General features: G+C 36.5%; 1 pseudogene; it reads right to left on the minus strand.

Annotated features, from left to right (window-relative positions):
• The window catches only part of LOC143387520 (semaphorin-4C-like), a 50,393-nt pseudogene extending 27,491 nt beyond the window's left edge, over positions 1-22,902 (minus strand).
• Between the last annotated feature and the right edge of the window lie 338 nt (positions 22,903-23,240).

Raw genomic sequence — 23,240 nt, forward strand, 5'->3', positions numbered from 1 at the left:
AATTCTAAATAGAGAGCTTCACTGAGGAGAGGGTTTGTTCCACTTTTGTTCACCAGGGGCATCTAATCCCTTGCTCCTTCTATTGTCTGACTGCTGGGACAAACTGGGACATATGCAGCATGCTCTATGTCTATCCCTTACTCCCTGTGGAGATGCCTCCTTCTCCCTATCTTGCAGCAGAGTTTCTTATATACAGAAAGTCACCTGCCCCTTTCCATTTCACATAGTTGATACCATCAAACTATGCCAGTTCCCAGAGAGCTCTATGTTCTATGAGTCAAAAACCACCTCTTGGAAAAGAGCAGTAAAACCCAGGGATAAGGGAAGCACAGTCTTCTTTTCTTCATCCCTCCCTAAAGAGAAGTCTTGGTTGGGTGCCTTCCAGCAATCTCACAGTGCCCCACAAGCCGCAGGTGCCTCCCTCCTGGTTGCTGTTGTCCCTACAGTCCCCAGGAATCAGAGCTGTGCCACTCCTGTCAGTGCCATTGGGAAAATGAGAAAGAATCTGGACCCTTAAGCACTGAAATAAAAGGCCAGGAATTTCAAGGCACCATCCATTCTTTTTCCTCATGAGAGAGAAGTTATGAGGCAAGAATACAGCTCCTGGTGCAGAGCCATATTGGCCTGGAGGAGGACCTGAAAGTGGTAAAGTAAAATTGCTATGACCTGTCTCAGTGCACCTTTTCTCAGTTTCATGCTCATCTGGGATACTATGATTTCTTAACTGGGATTCTGACCTCTATAAAGGTATTTAGACCAATAATGTTTGGTCCATATGTTTACACGAGGTTTCTATGGGAGGAGGAGAGTTGAGACTTCGTATTCTATCATCTTCCTAATGGCCCTCTCACTGATGTTTTCAATTTATCTTCCTTTTTCTGCTGAGGACTGCTGAGTCCTGTCTCTGTTCACTATCCACTTGAACTCTGTTTCTGTGTCTCAATCACAGTTCATACTTTCTAGTTATTATTACATATTATTTTAATGGAATTAATGAATTTTAAGAATAAAGTATTATGCTTGCAAAAATTGGCATATTTCTTTTATACATGAGAGAATAATACACCAATTGCTTAGTTATCCTGACTACCCCCCAAAGAAACCTGTTACTTCTCAGGCTTCCTTAACAAAATATCTTTGAGCCGCTGCCATAACCAGAAATTTATTTTCTCACAGTTCTGGAAACTGGAAGTCCAAGATTAAGATCAAATGGGGTCAGTTTCTAATGAGGATTTCTTCATGACTTGCAGTTGGATACATTCTTATAGTGTCCACACATGGCCTTTCTTCTGTGCATATAAGACAGAGACAGAGGAAGCTTTCTGTTAATTTATCCTCTCTTTTATGGATGTCATCCCATTGGATTATTGTCTTATTTATCCTACTTCCTTTCCAGAGGTTCTTTTTCCAAATACTATCATATTGGGTATCGAGGCCTCAAGATGGGAATATTTGAGGGGTGGGCATATTTCAATCTATAACACTCAAGGAGTGAGTTTTGACTTTATTGATTACATAATGTCAGAGCTACACATGGCAGACGCATTCTAACCATGTTGTCTGATTAGTGATACTTCCATGCATGCTGATACATTAATATTCATAAACCAACATTAGCATTTCCTTTTAATTTATTCAATTTTTTAAATCAGTATTTTATTCATAGTTTAATTAAAACAAAATAAATTGGAATTGAATCGTAAGATTATTTAATGAATTTGAAAAAGAAAATCTTTATGCGTACTTTGTATTCCACATCAAATATGTTTGAGTAGGTTTGGGAGGGTCTTTCTTTGGCTAATATTAATTTTGGATATTTTAAAACACAAAAAATGTGTCAGTTACTCAAGATTCCTATTTTATAAAACTGTTAAAAATATTCCTGATTGGGGCTGTGGATGTGGCTCAAGTGGTAGCATGCTCGCCTTGCATGCGTGCGGCCCGGGTTCGATTCTCAGCACCACGTACAAAGATATTGTGTTCGCTGATAACTAAAAAATAAATATTAAATCTCTCTCTCTCTCCTCTCTCACTCTCTCTTTAAAAAAAATTAAAAAAAATCCCTGATTACCTGTAATTACTCTCATATATAAAATATATACATATTTCATTCTTTATGTGCAGCTCATTTTTCAGAATTGTAGTCACTCTTTATTTCATTATTTTTTACTTTGAACAATAAAAATGACCACTAGCAATTTCTATGTCTTCTGCATAACCTCATTTGCAAAGATAAAACATTTCTGATACAGAGATTTCATCTCAATTGATTGTTGTTTATCTAGACAAACTAGCCCTCATGAAGTTGCCACCAGTGTTCAGAAATGTATACATATGTGATGCCATTTTTCAGCAAATTTAGACCACTGAATTAGCTTCCACTGATATCCTTGATACTATTTGGATGCATCAAATTTCATGCTGAAATCCAAATTATTAGCAGCATTCCATGATCATTTTCATAGTACCCTTCTGCTTTTTCATCACATTTAAAAATTTTGTATAATATTTTTAACTAGGTAATGTTACTCAAAAGTTCCCCCAATATCCAATAGTAGGTCTACAAAGTAAAACGAAGTACATCAACATAGCAATTATTTTAAGCATATTTGCATTTATAATAATCCACTTTCTTTATGCTTGAGAGGCAAAATAAAGGCGCTCACTCAAATGATTTACAACATTGTTTTTAGATAAAATCCTAACATATATATTTGTACTGGATATTGAACCTAAGGGAGTATTAAGAGACTCTATACTTTTTAAAATATTATTTAATATTTTTGGAGATAGTCTCAGTGAATTGCTAAGGGTTTTGCTAGGTTTATGAAAGTAGTCTCAAACTTGTGATCCTTCTGCCTCAGTTTCCTGACTCTGGATGCTGTGCCACCATGGGTGGCTCTATAATAATCCTATGAAATTAAAAACTAATTTCCTTCAGTCAACAAGCATTTTTTCCCACATTGTTGATTGGTGCATTTTCGTTGCATATACTGATGGGATTTTTTGTTACATATTCACATATGCACACAATACACAATATAACAATATAATTTGACCAATATCCTTCCCCAGCACTTAGACAACAAGCATTTTAATCAGACTCATCTAAAAAATTCTTTGGTTTAGTGGCATCCTTACCAAAAAAGAAATGTGATTTTCAAAATTCCTTCTTCTCCCTTAAAAAATCATAAACAGTCACATCCAATTACCATATACACATATATTAAATTTAATAAAAATGGCAGCATAAAATTAAAACCTAATGATTAATTAGAAGCCCTATGTCCCTATGGTGTAACAGGAAATGCATAGGAGTGAGGCCCCTAGTGGCTCCCTTAAATATTAGCCTGGAGAAAGAGGTTTGAAGAGCAAAATACTTGGCCACATCAGATATTTTTAAATGAAGGTAAAGTTTATACATAAAATTTTGCCTAAAAGCAGAGGGGAGAAAAGAATCTCTCAACACTTGCTTCATGAAGGTGCTATAAGGATTCAGTAAGGAGTGTGTTTTGCACAGTGCAGCATTGGGCACAAAAACAGAGTGTGGGTTCGTTCATTCCTGCAGCACAAGTAGGTTCCAACAGTGGCCACCATAATATGTCTATTATGTCTGAATTTGAGGTATTCTCCCAAAGCTCCTGAGACAATGTAGCAATGGGTGAGATTATTAGTTTATGAGCCTTTAACCTAACAAGTGGATTAATCCATTAATAATATGAAAGGACTACTCTACTAAATGGTACCTGTTGGCAGGTCGGGCATAACTGGAGGAAGCACGTCACTGGGGTCATTCCTTAGGGATTATATCTCTGTTCCTGGCTCCTCCCACACTTTCTCTCCCTGATTCCTGGCTAACATGAGGTGAGTAGCCTTCCTCTCACAGGCACTTCTTTAATGTTGTTCTTCCTCCATTTCCTTGGAAGCAGCACCCCTGGACTGAACCTCTGAAGCCATAGGCCAAAATAAACTTTCCTCCTCAAAGTTGTTCTTTTCAGTTACTTTGGTCTCAGTGCTGAAACCCCACTGACACACCATCCCACGTGTCTTACAGTGGAACTTGTCCTGCACACAGGGCAGTCTGTATTTCTCCCTGCTGACACTGCCTGTGCCTCTCCAGACTAACAGGTACAGTAGTCCCCTATTATCCAGAGGCTCACTTTCTTTCATTTAAGTTGCCTTATGTCAATGACTGTCTGAACATATGAAAAGGAAAATTCCAGAAAGAAGCAGTTTGTATGATGTAAGTTTTACTATAGTATAATATCATAATTGTTCCATTATATCATTGTTGTTAATCTCTTAATGTGCATAATTTGTAAGTTAACCTTCGTCATAAGTATGAATGATCTCAACTTCAGGCACCCATTGAAGTTCTTGGAGAGCATCCCTTTCAGGTAAGGAGGGGCTACATTAGAAATGAAGCCCTTTACCTTCTGAGGTGAAGTCATTCCTGGAATACAATATCCTCCTGACTATCTTTTGTGCTCTCATTCTTACTTTGTCAGGGAATAAACCCTCATAGTGCGAGGAAGCCCAGTGCACATGGAGAGATCAGATGATGGTAACCCACCTGATAGGGACTCATAAGGTTTCATTCAGCTGTCAGCCACAATCAAACCCAGACCCACAGGTGAATAGGCCATAATTTGCCTGGTCACCAGACTTCATGACTTCCTTCACATCTTTATCTGGGAGCAGAGACAGGCTGTCTTGCTGTTTCCTGTTCAAACTCATTCACAGAAATTATTGCAATTATCTCATAATTGACTATACTTATTTTAAGCCACAAAATGTTGTCACTATTTGCTCTATAGAATAATAATACAAGTTATAGTATTTTCTTAAGTGATAGAATATTTAAAATGGACTGTACTTCTCCTACAAGATTACTACTTAACAAATAAAATTTAATTAATGCAAAATTCATATTATAAGCATGGGCTAGTGTGTTCTTAACTCATCATCATCAGATAAAACTCTTAGATGATGATTATTCTAAGGCAGATGTGGATAGTTTTTTTAGTGGGTCACAAAAGTGGTAATATTATTGTTTTACTTCCATTATTGTTGATACAAAATAATATCTTAATAAAATGATTATTTTCTCTATTTTTCTTGCCCTTCTTACTGAGCCTCAGCTAGTACCATTGTAGCATTTTGGGATATCATATAACCTGAGGTGCAACCAGAACATCTTGTTTGTAGCAAAGGAGGTGAAAGAAAAGGCCCCTATCCAGTGGAATCAACTTGTGTTACCACATTCCAGATGGCCCAAAGTGTCTGGACAGAGATGGTGATGAAATGGCTCAGTCAAAGGACAGGGGCAGAGCTGGGTTCCAGGGGAGATGCTAGGATGACTGCCATCTCCCCTGGACTTTCGCATAAGCTTCCTATCCATGGGTTCAACCAACTGAAGATGGACAATATTTCTAAAAATGTGTATGTGTATATGCTCAGACTTTTATCTCATCATGATTCTCTAAATAAAACAGTATAACTACTATTTACATAGTATTTACATTGTATGGGGTATTGTAAGTCATCTAGAGATGATTTAAAGCATAAGGAAGGATGGGTATAGGTTATATGCAAATATTATGCCATTTATATAAAGGAGCTATGTGTTTGCAGATTTTATCAGTGGTGTGTGTTCTTGATCCAATCCCCTGTGGATGCCAAGAGATGACTGGATACACTCTGAGTCAAGGGCATATATATTTATGCTGTCACAGACACATACATTTGTGTCCCCGGGAAGAAGAGAACATGAGTTCAAGAATCAAAGGGTAAAAACTGGCCCAACCATCTCTTTTGATGTGTGTTTGCTTTTCCTGTGATGCTGAATGTCCTGGTCCCCAAATGGAGAACACTTCCTCCAGGGGACACATCACATCATCACTGTCCCCAGGATCTTTTGAGCAAGCAAAGGAGTGAACTCATTTTCTGAGGAGGCTGTACAAATTGCCACAAACTGAGTGGTTTGAACCAATGCCAGTTTAGTCTCCCTCAGCTCTGGAGTCTGGTGTCAATCAAAGTCCAGGTGTAGCCTAGCTCCTGCTAAAGGCTCCAGGAAAGACTCTTTCCTCTCTCTTTCCTAACTTCTAAGGGCTTCTACCCTCTGCAGTGTCCTAGGCATCCCACTAGTTTCTCGCTCCATTTACATATGGGCTTTGTCCTTGTAAGTATTTGTGCCCCTTCTCCTTATAAACAAACCTGTCATTGAATTTAGGGCCCACCTTAATCCCATGTGACCAGACCTTGACTTCCTTACCTACATTTGCAAAGATCCTATCTCTAAACAAGGTCACTTTCAGCAGCTGCTACTGGATGAGAATTTTGAGGGATTGTGAAGGGAAATTTTGTGTCAACATGACTGTACTTGGTGTACCCAGATGAGACACTATTTCCGGATAGCATGTGTGGTGTGTGTGGGTGAGGGTGTCTCCTGCCCTCAGACTGGGATTTACACCCTCAGATCTGTTGGTTACCAGGTCTTCAGACTCAGCCTTAATTGCATCACCAGCTTTCCTGCATCTTCATCTTGCAGTTGTCACACTGTGGGACTTCTCAGCCTCCATATCACATGAGTCAATTCCTTATAATCAATCTTAAGTTTTATACAATTGTGCACATGCATGCACACACAAATAGTTTCTGACTTATGGTTTTCCAATTGTACAGTGATGTGAAAGCATACCCATATAATCATTGTGTTTTTCACTTGTAGTATAAAAGTCAATAAATTACATGGGATATTCAGCATTTTGTGGTTAAATGGGCTTTATGTTATGTAATTTTGCCTTACAATAGGATACTAAAAGTGTCCTGGGCACATTTCAGGTCAGCAAGCCAAGGTAAGGTGTGTTAAGTGTATTTTCAACCTAATGATATTTTCAACATACAATGGGTTTATTAGAACATAACCCTATTGTGAGTCAAGGAACATTTGTATAAACATATATCTATAGATTCTGTTTCTCTGGAGAACTCTGACAAACATGAAGAAACACTATTCAGCATAGTAAACCAAGTCACTCTGCCACCTGGAGTAATTGACCATGGTCATTACGGTAGTTGGAGGTTTGTAACAGTGAGAGTCCAGAAGAAAAGGAAAAAATTTAAGAAATCCCTTAAATATGATTTTATTAACACGTTGTTGATATGAATATGTTGTCAGATGTATTCAAATATACTTTTTTCTATTGATGTATAATTTAATAATTATATAATGATAATTAAGAAAAGATAATTTGGGGGATCCAGGACTATCAGTTTTGACAAATTTACTGGGAAATTTTGTGAACTAAAAGAAAAATGTAACTTGCAGGATGATTTAAGAGGAACGTGACTTCGTACCTCTAAATCATCCTGGTAACCCATATGATGTTTACTGTATGATGCACCCTTTTTCAAGGCAGGGTGCTCATATTTCATATTGATGAAACCCGCAAAAGTCATACTGCAAATTACAGAGAACTGATGTTAAAAACTTCATCCACACATGAGGTCAGGCATCCCAATAATAATTCTACAAAGATAAAGAAGAGGCTTACAACTTCCTCCTCATGTATTAGCACAACTCTGCATTTGGATGTAATCAATATACTCCCCTTTGCTTAGGAACAGTAGCTTTGTCAATTTTCATTCACGGAAACTAGCTTCAAAATAATGTGAGAAAACTCAGTCACAGGATATATTAGGGATGCGTTCAAAGACTTCACAGGAATTGCTTCCCTTCCCGAGGTGGCCTTCAAACCAACCTTCTCACGACAAAATATGGAACCCATGTGTCTACACGGTAGACTTCTGAGCAGTTGGTCTTGCAAATGTCTGATCCTACTCCACAGCAGTATTACCTTACCCAACAAGTGTTCATAGGGGCAGGATGTGACTGTGATTGAAAAAGAGGATTCATTAAACAATTTTATAGAAAAGAATATGACATGAGTTAGTGGTCTTTGGAGAATGCACAGACTGACTTTTGCTTTTTCCACTACAACAAATCCAGAATTTCATTTTCCAAGTCCAAAGGAGGAAGACATGCAAAAGAAAACACTAGTTCAAGTTTCTAAGTTTTACTCTCAAAAAGTTGAAAGCCTACTCAGCACAAGCCTAGTTAGTCGACGCATTGTCATCCCTCACTCCTGATGGGCAATGCTGTGCACACATTCCTTACTGCTCACTCAACAATGAAGGTGAGCAGTTTGTTGTACTCTGGGACTTTTCAAGACACAGGGATCATGAATGTAATAAGTCCATGGGGCTTATAACAGAAACCCTGAGCTATAGAAAGGCACACAAGGATTGGCAAGTGTCAACGTGAAGGACTTTTTAAAAGACATTAAGAAACACATTGCCGGGCTAGGGATATAGCTCAGTTGGTAGAGTGCTTGCCTTGCATGCACAAAGCCCTGGTTTCTATTTACAAATAGAAAAACATGAAGTCAAATTATCCTTGTTTGAAGTGTTCAGAAGACACAAACAAAGGATGGAAGAAAGCCAACCAGCACTCAGGCACGAGATGATGCTGAGCACTTGAGTCATGGGAAAACCTCTGCCTTGTATTAAGAGTGGTGTGAAGCTCATGGAAAGTTTCATTCAGGTGCATGGTAAGACCTGATTTAGGACTTATGTGGGGAGTTTCAGTTGCTGAAAAGTATGTGGTAGGATGCTGGTTGGCTTTCTTCCATCCTTTGTATTTGCAAAGAACTGTCCCACCTACACTTTTGCCATCACTGTGACTTCTGCCTGAATTTGCATCTCCTAGATATTCCTAAACTTCCTCTCCCACTGATTCAAATCTGTATCTGCCAATTACTTAAGAGATGTGTCTTCTGAACACTTCATGAAAATAGCACACTTTATTATTTTGATGAGTATTGCATTGAATCTGAAGATTACTTTTGGTAATATGCACATTTTAAAAATATTAATTTTGACTGACCCAAAAACATGGAAGGTCTTTCCATTTTCTAAGGTCTTCTTAAATTTCTTCCTTCAGGGTTCAATAATTTTCATTGTAGAGGTCTTTTATGTTCTTTGTTAGATTTATTCTCAAGTGTCTTTTTTTATTCTTTATTAAACTATTGTGAATGGGATTGTTTTCCTGATTTCTTTCTCAGCAGAATTGTTTTTGTAGTATGGAAAAGTAATTGATTTTTACATGCTGGTCTTATGTCTTATATCTTACTTTGTTGAATTTGTTTTCCAGCTCTGGACATCTTCTGGTAGAGTTTTTTAGGATCTCCAATTATAGGTTCATGTCATCCACAAACAAGGATAATTTGACTTCATGTTTTTCTATTTGTAAATCTTTAATTTTTTTCTTGTTTGATTGCTCTGATTAGAGTTTCAAGAACTATAATGAATAGGAGTCATAAGATGGGGTATTTTTTTCCTTGTTTCACATTTTAGAAGAAATGCTTTTAGATTTTCTCCATTCCGTGTGATATTGGCTTTGGGTTTGTCTTGTAAATATATTTATGATGTTGAGAAACATTTCTTATGTTCCTATTTTTTTCAGTGCTTTTAGCATAAATGAGTGCTGGGTTTTGCTAAAAGCTTTTTTATGCATCTATTGAGTTGATCCTGTTTACTGAACTGGGAATAAAAAGTCCTAAAATTCTATGGAAGAATAAAAGACCCAGAATACCAAAACAATACGGAGCAATAAGCCCAATGTTGGAAGCATCAGAATACCTGATTTCCAATGATTCCAGAGCTGTAGTAACAAAAACAACACGAATTGGCATATGATCAGAAATGGAGACCAATGGAATCACATAGAAGACATAGTCATCTAGTACTCAAAAAAAGTGACAAAAACATAGATTGGACAAAGGACTTAAAATCAGCATAATACATTGACAGTCAATTCAATGTTTATGGCAGCTCAATTCACAATAGCAAAGCTATGGAACTAACCTAGGTGCCTTCAACAAATGAGTGGATAAAGAAAATGTAATATATATACATATATAATACATATATATATATATATATATATATATATATATATATATATATATAAAACTCAACCATAAAGAAGAATGAAATTGTGACATTTGCGGGTAAATGGATGGAACTGGAGACTATCATGTTAAGTGAAATAAGCCAGTCTCAAAAAACAGAAGGAAAAATGGTCTCTTTGATATATGGATGCTAACATATAATAAAGGGGTGGGAAGAGAAGAGTAGAATTTCATTGGATTAGACAAAGGGGAATAAAGGGAAGGGAGGGGAGATGGGATTTGGAAATACAGACAAATGAATCAGACATAACTTTCCTATGTTTATATGTGAATACATGACCCGTGAAACTCCACATTGTATACAATCACAAGAATGTTATTCTAATTAGAATAATTTGCATTCAATATAGCTACAATATGTCAAAATACATTCTACTTTCATGTATATTTAAAAAGAACAAATAAAAATATAATAAATAAAATTTTGTACAAAAGCTAAAAAAAAATCTTGAAGAAAAGATAGCCTTTTAAACAAGTTTTACTTAGAAAACTAGATATCCATATATAGAAATATGAAACTAGATATCTTATTCTCAACCTGCACAGAAATCAACACAAAGAAGCAAAAAATCTAAGAATTAAATCAGAAACACTGCAACTTCTAGAAGAAAACACAGAGTCAACACTCCAATATATTGGCACAAGCACCAACTTTCTTAGTAAGATCCATTAAGCTCAGGAAACAAAACCAAGAATTAGAAAGTGGGATGGCCTCAAATTAAAAAAGCTTTTGCACAACAAAGTAAGTCATTAAGTGTATGAAGAAAGAATATTCAGAATGGGAGAAAATCTTAGCCCATTATTCTTTTGACAGATTATTTATAACCAAAGTTTAGAAAGAACTCAAAAAACTTAACACCAACAAAGCAAATAACTCAATCAATAAACAGGAAAATAATCTGAACAGACAATTCTCAAAAGAAGAAATACAAGTAACCAACAAATATATGAAAAAAAAGTTATCATCTTAGCAATCAGGGAAATACAAATTAAAACTATCTCACTGTAGATAGAATGGCAATCATTACAGATACAAATGATTGCTGGTGAGTATATGAGAGGAAAGGTACACTTGAACATCATTGGTGGGACTACAGATTGGTAATGCCAATTTTTAAATGTATGGAGATCCCTCAAAAGACTAGGAATGTGCCCACCATATGACCGAGCTATACCATTCCTTGATATTTATTCAAAAGAACTAAAATTAGCATCCTATAGTTATACATTCATACCAATATTTATAGCAGCAGGATTCACCAGTAGCCAAGTTATGGAACTACCCTAGATATCTCTCAGTAGATGATTGGATGAAGAAAATATGACATATATGCAAAATGAAGATTTACTCAGCCATAAAGAAGAATGAAATTGTGACATTTGTCGGTAAATGGGTAGAATTGGAGAACATCTTGCTAAATGAAATAAACCAGACTCAGAAGGTCAGTGGTTGAATATTTTCTCTCATATGTGGAAACTAGAGCAAAGAATGGACTTACGTTTTAGTTAAAGTGAACTGAATTAAACACAATTTGGTTGACTATTCTTGATGTAAAATAACAACTACTGTAAATTATCTATTAAAGTTGATACTCAATGCCTTCTCAAAACTTTCATATACTGAACATTGTAGGTAAATAGGAGTGATTTATGCTTAATAATGAAAAATGGTAAATCATATGTAAAGAGTGAGAATTATGAAACATAGATTTGACACATAGATTTTAACCTGAAGAAAAGTCTCAGTAATTTGCACAAATAAATGAAATTTTAATATTAAAATTGAAACCAATAAAGAAATAATTCAGGGTTTCTTAAATTTATATTTAAGCCAGAATTGCGAGGGGGTAACAATTAATATAAAGCAAAGGAGGTTCTACATGGAGTCAGGTTTCTGGGAGGCACAGTAGACTGAAAGCCTTCAATTTCATTTCCAATAGCATTAGAATGAAAACAGTTTTCCTGGCAAGTGAAGAATTACATTAACTGGTGTCACTGATGTTCACCTCTGCATAGAATTAGCAGGAGCATGCCATAGTTAGGAAATTTAATCTTTCTTTGAAGGGTTTAAAGGGAAATCTCCCTGATCAGATTGAACAGAATGGGTAGGAGTGGAAGTGGCCAGATTAGCTGTGGTAGGTGGGACCACAGTTCAGAATCCTCACCTGAACTTACTCATGCCCTTATTTTGACCTAAGTGATAAATTTTGTATTGTATTTCTCTCCAGTGAATTCACTTTCTTAATTTTAGACAACTGCACTCATTTCCTGACATGCTTTGAGACTTCACGTCGTCATTCAATTCTTTGACTTTTCTTACATGCCCAGCATGGTATCTTAGTATTTTTTCATTCTTATTTGTCTGTTTTACAAAATATTTTGTAATATGCCCTGCAAAAATAAAACTAGAAAATTCTTAAGAAACTCTTTCCATCTCTTCTAGTACAAGACCTCTGTTACTGTAGGAGATAGGAATGGTGTGCATGTGTGAGTGAGTGTGTGTGTGTGTGTATAGCCTGCAAACAGAGACACCCATTTAACCTATATTGATAAGCTCTTGCTTGGTGACAGCTAAATGTCAGCAACTGGGGTAATTTAGTATGGGGCAAGAGGCATCATAAAGACACCTGAGACTATGTGGCATGGCAAATTAACATCTATGTTACTGCTCTTAGTTACCAATGAAAGATCTGTCTTTCTCATGCTCTCCTTAATAGAAACAAAATGAGTCCTTCAAAATAATTTTCCGTAAAGTAGTCTAAGTTTGGGATGCTATTCAGAATGTTGACATGTATTACAAACCAGCTGTGAAATAGAGAGATAAAGAGCATTTCACCAGTATTTCTCCCTTCTAACCTGAATTGATTATCATAAGTGAAGAAGATTTTGCAAAACTAATAGAGGTATATTGGCATCTTAAAGCACTTTGATTAATATCCATAAGTATAATTTATCTCTATGATTATATGCTTCATGTTTTTATTTTTGTTTTATATATTTCTATTTACGAATTGCAAATATTGTATACTTCATGTATGGTCAATAAACTTAAAAGTAAAAATTTTTTTTTTAGTTTTTATTTTGAGACAGGGTCTAAGTTACTGAGGGTCTTAAACTTGCAATCTTCCTGCCTCAATCTATCAAGTCACTGGGATTACAGGCATACACTACCAGTATGAGTTTTGGAGTTTTTTAAAACTTTTATGATGGCATAAAAATGATAAAGCAATCTGTTCTTCCATGTTGGAGTTTTGATCTTTCCCAGGTCAGGGGAAGGATATTCCCTCCTGCTCTGGGAAGAAGCAATGAGCTGGATCAGCCGTGAGCTGCAGTTCCAAGTCTGTGAGGGGCATCACCTGTGCTAGGTGGCCAAGTCGTGATGTTTGATAGCTTAGGTGCGTTACATGCATTTTCAACATGCTATTTTCAATTTATGGTGGATTTATCAGGACATAACCCTACGCTAAGTCAAAGGGCATCTGTATGCTTTTCCCCTCAAATTTGTATGGGCAATAACATCTGTGACAAAGGTGGAAAAGCATCCTTCCCTGCTAGGTTTTGAAATGTCTCCCTTCTCAAATTTCACAAAGGACTGTTGCTTAACTTACTGGGTCCTAATCCTGCCTCTGTGATCATTCTCTGAGAACCCATGATACCTTTGGCCTGAGTTAGGAGACCACCCCTATATACGACTTTCTGAATTCTGTCTCATTCCTTTGTCCTTTTATCTATCCATGTGCAAACATCACAATATTAATTACTAAACATTTATAGTAAATATTGTATCTGGTTGTAAATATACTGGAACTTCATTCTTCAAATTCGAGATTGACTTGATTATTTTTACTCCCATAAAGATAAGAGAGTCAACATGTCAATTTCTAAAATTCCAGGATTTTTGTTGCTTTTTCACTGAATATATAGATAAATTTGAAGAGAATTGATACCCAAACAGTACTGAACTTTCTAATCCAAAATCAATATTTGAATTCAATTTTAAAATTAAATCAATGAATTGAAATACATAAAGAAGAATATAACTAGTGAAGAAACGAGGGTACTTTAGAAATATGTTTATTTTTCAATTGTTTATAGAAAATTTATAGAAATACAATTGATTCATCTCCACTCAACCCACTATTCTTGCTAAAATGATACATTGAATCTTTGCACTCTTAATTACGTATGTGAACAATGCTCTCTGGATTACTGTCCTCTTGCGGCCATAATAAATTACCACTAATTCTGGAGCTTCAAGTAACAAGTGTTCATTAGCTTACAGTTTTGGAGGTCAGCTTCCACTGGCCTAAAACTATGCTGTTGGCAGGAAGACGTTCACTGTGGAGATAACCTGGAAGCATCTACTGTCCTGCCTTTCCAGCCTCCAGAGGCCACTTTCTCTCCTTGGCTCATGGCCACTTCCTCTACCACCAATGTCCACAGCACAGCATCTGCAAATCTCCTTCTCACTCTGACCCTCCAGCCTCCGTCTTTCACTAACAAGGACTCTTGTAGTTATGGTGAGTCCACTTGTATAGACCATGAGAATCTCCCCGATCGATCTCAGTTCCTTCAATTCAATCACACAGGTAAAGCCCATTTTGCCATTTAGAAGCATATTTATAAGTTGCAGCGGTCAATATGTGGAAATCCTTAGGTGGCCATTATTATTCTCAATGTACTTTCTTTTTTTTTTTGTGACTGTTCTTTCTTCCATTGACTAACATTTACAGTAGCATGTTGAACAGACTGGACACAGTGGAACATGCCTGTAATCCCAGGGACTCAGGAGTCTGAGACAGGAGGAGAACAGGTTTGAGGCCAGCTTTAGCAACTTAGTGGGACTGTCTCAAAATAAAAAAAAAAAAAATCAAAGGGGCTGGTGATGTAGCTCAGTTGCAAAGTGTGCCTGGGTTCAGTCCCAGCAACACCACCCCTGCCCCACAGCACAAACAAATTGTTGAGCAGAAGTGGTGATAAGTAGAATAATTCTATTTTCCAAATCTTGGCGGAAGAGCTCTGGGTCATATTTCTCTTAACCTTTATCAGATTAAGGAAGTTTTCTTCTAATCCCCTAATTCACTATTTTTTTCTTTATTTTAAATAGGTACTGGAATTCAATAAGCCTTTTTCTCTGACTTTATAAAATTATATTGTGCTTTTTCTCTTTTATTCTGTCAATGTGATAAATTATGTTAGCTCATATTCCAATGTTAAAAAATGTTCTTGCCTTCTGGAGATACACTTGTCATGAGGTATTATACTTTTTATTAGTTAATTCAATTTGAAGGCATTTTTAGGAATTTACATTTATAATTATGAGATAAAACTTATATTTTTACTTTCCTGTGAAGTTCTTAGATCTTTATGTGAAGTTTATGGTAGCCTCATCCAATAAGTTTCAAAAATGCTCCCTCTTTTTTCTTTTCCCTGGAAAATTTGCATAAGGAAAGAAAATTTTTTTTCTCTAATTATTTGAAAGATGAATTCACTACTGAAGCCATCTTGGCCTGAATTTCTTTGCAGAGAAGTTTAAATATTGGATTCAGTTTATTGAATATAAGTAAGCCTTTGGGGGTTTTCTATTGCTTTTGGAATCAATATTTGAATTTAAGTTTAAAATTAAGTATCACTTTGTATCTGGTCACACAGCACACTGAAAAAAAAATTAGGTCCTGTTAGAAAGGCAGAAGGGAGGGCAGATATTGGGGAGAGAGGCAGCAGTGATTACTGGGTTTGATCTTGTTCAGAAGAATCAACCAAGAAAGTAGAGGATAAAAGAGAAAAGATCAGTCAAAAGTTCTACAACAAAATGACACAATAAGATGGTGAAGTAGAGAAATGTTTAGAACTAAGGGAAGAAGCTGATATTGAAGTTGTAAGGCTGAAAAAAATCAACATTGATTTGAAGATTCTTCCTCTGCATGTATAGTGATTTTGATGGTTGCATATTTGATTAACCATTCAACACAATTATTACAAACTACCTTATTGAAAAAATTGATGAGATTCAAATTTTTCTCAATGAATCCAGTTTTCCTTCCTGGAGCCACAGTAGTATGATCATAATATATATTCTTGATTTTCTTAAGAAAAATATTTGGGCATTTCATTCAATTACCTATTGAAACTAAACTGTATGTATTTATAATAAATATTGTATAATGTTCACACTACTTTTCTTAAAAATGAATTCTTAGATATTAACTGATTTTGAATATTGGCATAATATACTAACAGCAATATTAAAATAAAAGAAAAGTTATTTTAAAGAAAATATTAGGTCTTTCTTTGTATAAGTATGTGGTTACAACATTCTTAAAAAAGTTAACCAAATATTCTGATTCTTACCTCTATTAGCATCAATATAAATGTAATGCTATAAAAACAAAGTGATACAGGAATTTTTTTCTGAAGTATGTACTATTAGTTCTTAAAAATAGGAATAACTTTGGTCAATATCTTAAAAATATAACATTAAAACGTCCCATTAATTACATTCCTGTTAAATTCAATATATATTAAAATGATGCAAAATGCTTCTTGTTGGTACAAAAAAATGTAATAAAATGACTTAGGTACTTGTGAGCAGAACTGCAAAAATCAGGAAGGATGTGAGCAGTCCTTTCTTGAGTTGTCACAAATACTCAGCACTGTAGTTTGTGACGGAGGTGAGGGACAATCAGAAAATTCATTCTCACACGTTCCAAAATACCTCCTGGAGGGCAGTAATGAACCACTGACCATCATCAACTTAGAAGTTTGGCATGAAAAACGGAAATTTTGATGATGAAATTTTTAGACTAGATCAACTCTGCCTTGAAATGTGTCTAAAACATCTGGATGAACTTTAAAAAGAACTTCCCTCTTCCATTCCTTGGGTCCCCTTCTATGCAGTTCCTCCTTCCTTTCCCTGTCTGTGTGCTTCAAGTCAGCCACTGTGGGGAGTCCATTCCCTCATCCACTAGGTGCCCACTACAGTAGATCTTCACTGTTCTGCTGATTAGATAAATCACAGCATGAAGTTTTTTTCTCCTGTCATGGAGATTCTGGGCCCAGCCTCACACTGTATCTGAGATCTTTCTGCATGTGTAACTCATCAAATCCTGTTTATCTAGAATTCTGATGAACAGTACTTTCCTTCACTATGTCTGACTAGCCTACATGGAATTCTGAGTTTTTAGTACAGGTTGTGATAACTGTAGGGATTTCAGGAGCCCCTCACATCTCTGAGTCCTCCACTAAAGCAAATCTTCTGGCTTCTTCGTGCTTTCAGGAAACACAGCTCTTTCCAAATGTACCCTCTTCTGCTGTTACTTGAGAACTTTAGAACCTATTTCCCTACGCTGATGCCTATGCCCTGACACAAAAACCAAAATTTCTTGAAGAAGCAAAAATAGTGAGAAAACATTGTAAGAAATGGAATTTAATAAGTGAACCAACTCCCAAAAGCACATACACACAGTTAGGAAAAAAAATGGAATTCAGAAGATAATTAGAAACTATTTTGAAAATCTATACTCTACTAAAATAGAAAACCTCAAAGATACTGACAAATTTCTAGAGGCATATGATCAACCCAAACTGAATCAAGAGGACACACACAATTTAAACAGATCAATTTCAAGCAAGGAAATAGAAGATGCCATCAAAAGCCTACCAACCAAGAAAAGCCCAGGATAAGATGGCTTCACAGTTGGGTTCTAAAAGACCTACAAAGAAGAATTAATACCAATACTCAAAGTATTCTATGACATAGAAAAGGAGGGAAGACTTCCAAACTCATTCTATGAAGCTAATATCATCCTGATACCAAAACCAGGCAGAGACACATCAAGGAAAGAAAATTTTAGATCAATGTCCTTGGTGAACATTAATGCATAAATTCTTAATAAAATTTTGGCAAATCATATACAAAATCACATTTAAAAACATAGTGCACCATGATCAAGTGGGATTCATCCCAGGGATGCAAGGATGGTTCAACATATAAAAATCAATAAATATAATTCATCACATTAATAAACTTAAATATAAGAACATATGATTATATCAATTGATGCAGAGAAAGCATTTGACAAAGCTCAACACCATTTCATGATCAAAACACTATAAAAACTAGGGATAGTAAGATCATACCTTAATATTGCAAAAGCTATCTATGCTAAAACCAAGGCTAACATCATTCTAAATGGAGAAAAATTGGAAGCATTCCCTCTAAAAACTGGAACAAGACAAGGATGTCCTCTTTTACCATTTCTGTTCAACATAGTGCTTGAAATTCTAGCCAGAGCAATTAGACAGAAGAAAGAAATAAAAGGGATATGAATAGGAAATAAAAAGCTAAAACTACCATTATTAGCTGATGACATGATGTTATACTTAGAGGATCCATAAACCTCCACCAGAAAACTTCTAGAGTTAATCAATAAATTCAGCAAAATAGCAGAATATAAAATCAATACCCATAAATCAAATGTGGTTCTATATACCAGTGATGAATTCTCTGAAAGAGAAATTAGGAAAACTACCCCATTCAAAATAGCCTCAAAAAAGAAAAGTAAAATACTTTGGAATCAACAAAAGAGGTGAAAGACCTCTACAATGAAAGCTACAGAACACTAAATAAGAAAATTGAAGAAGACCTTGGCAAATAGGAAGATATCCCATGCTCTTGGATAGGTGGAATTAATATTGTCAAAATGCCCATACTACCCAAAGCACTATACAGATTCAAATGTGATTTCAATTGAAGTCCCAACCATCAGTCAATGAATATATGAAAAAATATTCAACATCTCTAGTAATTAGAGAAATGCAAATCAAAACTACTCTAAGATTTCATCTCACGCCAGTCAGAATGGCAGTTATCAAGAATACAAAAACAACTAAGTATTTGCAAGCATGTGGGAGAAAAGGCATACTCATACATTTCTGGTGGGACTGCAAAGTAGTGCAACCAATCTGGAAAGCAGTGTGGAAATTCCTTAGAAAACTTGGAATTACCATTTGACCCAGCTATCCCACTCCTTGGTTTATAACCAAGGGACTTTAAAATCAGCATACTATATTAACAAAGCCATATCAATGTTTATTGCAGCTCAATTCACAATAGCTAATCTGTGGAAACAACCTAGATGTCCTTCAAAGGATGAATGGATAAAGAAACTGTGGTACACATACACAAATTAATATTACTCACCATTAAAAGAGAATAAAATTATGCAATTTGCAGGTAAATGGCTGGTGTTGGACAATATTATGCTAAGTGAAGTAAGCCAATTCCCCAAACCCAAAGACTGAATCTCTCTAATAAGTGGATCCTGATCCATAATGGGGGGCATGGGAAAAAATGGAGGAACTTTGGACACAGGGGTGTGAGGAGAGCGGTGGGCAATAGGGACAGGAAAGATGGTGGATGGACATTATTATCCCACATACATGTATGAATGCACATATCGTGAAACACTACATCATGTACACTTAGAGGAGTGAACAGTTGTGCTGCAATTGTGTACAATAAATAAAAATGCATTCTGCTGTAATATATACCTAATTAGAATAAATTAAATTTTTTTTAAAAGAGGAAATGAAATAATGGTCAAAAGGGGTTAGGATAGAATGTGGTAGATAGAAGGCCATGAATAAATGCTAATTCATTATTTTAAAAAAGAAAAGAAAGAAATGAGGATATTTCAGTATATTAGGCTTTTGTGGTTACTTTCTTGGAGTTCTGTCTTTTTCTTTTACTCAGTAAGTCCAATTTTACTGTTAAATTCTATAAATATAGAGAATTAATTATTTAATCTATTATTTGCTATCAATTCTTCAAATTTGCCTAGGACTGAACCACACTACATGCTTAGTCAACATTGCTGAAAACACATCAAATGCCTTTAGCCAAAATGAAAGGCAGTGTGCATGAAGTGTGAAGTTTTCAATCAAACACTAAGTGGTCCACAGGTTGATATTAAGTAAAATGGTCAACGCAAATATTTAATCACTTTTCAAGTCTTCAAATACAACAGTGACATGCTTAAGTATCAAATGCCACATCTTTAATGATCAACACATAGTGGTGTTTATTAGGCTCCTAAACATATATATGTATCATTGTGATTACACTACTGGTTACTATTCCTAAAAAAATTATTTAAAGTTTAGATTGTGAATTTTAAAGAAGTATTTTTACTCTACTTATATTCAGGGCAGCAACAATAACTACTCTCATGATATTATTTTCCAATTCTCAAACTTTCTATGTGATTATCAATGGGTAATATACATTGAAAATTATACAAATAGTATCTTCTATTTGAGCCTAAATAGCAAAGTATAATACTATATCAAACAACTTTTACTCACATAAGGATATTATTTTCCCAAAAGTGACATACTTTAAATTACAAAATATAACACATAAACTTCATTAGATCTTATTTCTAAAAATTAAGTAAAACTTTTATTTAGATGTGATTTGTATATTACATAACTCTAATAATGCATCTGTAGAACAAAATACAATAAAGATTTTCACTTATTATTAATTACTATCATTTGAAAACAATAAAATAATAATTTTTCTGGTATTATAGTGAGTTAGTGAATTCAGAATGTTCCTTTTTATAGGAACTATCAGAAGCAGGAGGCAAAAGATGGCAGCAGTGAGTCATTCCAAGATCGAACACTACACATGATCATTTTACTTTATTTTTCAAAGTTATCTACTTGAAAATTTAATAATATCTAGAGTAATAAATTATTCTAGAAGTATAGAAATCATAAATGTTTCAATGAAAATGGGGCACAGAGCAAATTAAGTCAATGTAATCTTGGGTATCACTACTCTGTTCAAGTACCTCTCACCCATCCCCAGTGAAATCTAGGGACTGCCTATGGGTCATTGTCAAGGTGCATAATTAGTGAACAGGATTTTCACCATTGCTCATTGTAAAAGTAACTCTAAAAATGGTTTGGAACATTATTTTCTCATCTTGTATCTCTATGGGCATAAAATACACACAAACTTTTCTATGGAAATTACTTATGCAGCTACCTCAATTTTAACCCAAAGAATAACCTGATTTCCCCTCATCATTCTCCCTGCTTCCCCACAACTTCCTGAGTTAAAAAACGACGTAAAGAGAAAAACAAACAAATAGACAAACAAAAATAAAAACAAATTGACAAGACTAAGGTTGGAAATAAAGAGCATCTTTTAAAATATAATCTGGTCTAATACAAAAGATGCTGATAATTTTTATTGTACCAAGAACTCAATGTAATTAACCTGCCTATCTCAGAGCAAAAATAAAAATATAATAGAGGTAAACATATGACCTTGCATGTCTTCCCTTACAGGAATCAGACTATTTTAATATCAGACCAGCTTTACAGCTTAGAGCCACACTGGATAACTATTTTTGTAGGTGAGACAAGCCAACTTAAGCATGTGCATCCCAAGACACAGGTAATAAGAATGTATTTGTGCTGTTGTCAGTAGTCCTTCAATAATGTGCTGCTCCATTAATTTATGTTTACCTATTTAACCTGTTTAAAACATTTTCTACTTTACTCTTACTTCAACTTATATTCTGACTTACTCCCAAGTATTTAGAGATTAACACTGATTATATATTCAAGTTATTTAACTTTGTTGGATAATCTTTTCTAATACAAAATAGAAGCACATTGAGATTCATAAGCCCCAAATCCCTCTTATTATGATTTCCAGTATTCTGTCATGCTTATCAGTGTTTCAGAACCAGCTCTGGGGAGGGATGGAGTGGAGAAGATCACAACTCCACACAGTCTGCCATCTGCAGTATCAGGGATGCTGAGCCATGGCAGGGTGGCAGCATTTGTCCTGGCTCCTGTGCAACCTTGGTCTGCTGTAGTCATGTCTTCAAAATGCGGTAGGGATGCTCCCCACATGACTCCTGATATAGAGGGTCACAAGTTAAGGTGCTGAGGACTTCATTGGCATATGACAAGGGTCTTGTTTGCCAGCAAGATTTTCAATAGGGTGACTCTACTTGCTAAATTTCACTGCAAGAGACACACTGAGAAATCTCACTGGGATTAATCAGCTGTATGACCATGAGGAGATTTGGAAAACCCATCTAAAAAAATGAAGAATGTAATGCAACCTGTATAGGAAGACTGGGGGAAGGAAGAGTTGAGCTTTTCCATTTTAGTTTGAATAGGGGGAAGAAGAGGAGGAAGGAAGGTGGCAAAAATGCAGAAGAAAACGACTAAAAAAGATGACACAAGAAGAGAGGAGGAGAACTCATCACCTGTAATCAATTTCAGACCAGACAAGTGTCTTTGTTGCAGAAAAAGAAAGTCTCTCCACCTATGAAAATCATGTAATCAGAACACTGGAGGTGATGGTAAGATGGGGCGGGTGTGCACTGTGAAAAAGACATCTCACTGATGTCACGTCTTCTTTGCTCTAGAACCACAGGATCTACAAGATCATCCACCTCAGTCCACCAGCATGAATAGCGATCCTGGTCCCCCTCCCCCAACTCACAAGCTGTTCTAGACGCCCCTCCACCCTCAGCCTTTTGCAGACTGATATCTGCCCCTCCAGAATCCACTGTCAGTAGCTTGCACGTGAATGAAGGACCCGACCCTTTGAGAACCGTTCCATCCCTGGGTGCCATCCTTCCCTCATCTTTTCCAGCTTTCACTTGGCTCCCCAGCATCCTCCCATGTCAGGTCCAGGGTGTGCAATTCCCAAGTATGCCTGGCCCTCTCCCAACCCGCGGCCTCCTCCCCTCTCTGCTGCTGCTGCTGCTGCCGCGAAAACCAGAAGTGGAATGCGCTTGGCGAAGCGCCTCGCTTTCACGGCAGCACTGGGCATGCTCGGCACCCAAAGCAGGTTTCTGTGGTGGGGCGGACGCTTCCTCACTAGCCGGGCGCCAGAGCCGGCCGCCGAGGCATAGGTGGAGGCTGAGGCTGCCGCGCGCCGCGGGAGGAGCCTCGCCCTCGGCGGCGGCGGCGGCGGCGGCGGCGACCCAGGTGGCGCGGGCCGCGAGCGGGGCGCAGCACGGGAGCGCTCGGCGCTGGGCGCCGCGGCAGCCTGCCAAGTGGAGCCGCGGGCGCGGCTGCTGCTCTTCTAGGCCGGCCGGCAGTGGCGGTGGAGGTGACAGTGGTGGTGCCCAGAGCCCTGAGAAGCCCGCGGAGCCCGCGGAGCCCGCG

This window comes from Callospermophilus lateralis, unplaced genomic scaffold (genome assembly GCF_048772815.1).
Source record: "Callospermophilus lateralis isolate mCalLat2 unplaced genomic scaffold, mCalLat2.hap1 Scaffold_858, whole genome shotgun sequence".
NCBI lineage: Eukaryota > Metazoa > Chordata > Mammalia > Rodentia > Sciuridae > Callospermophilus > Callospermophilus lateralis.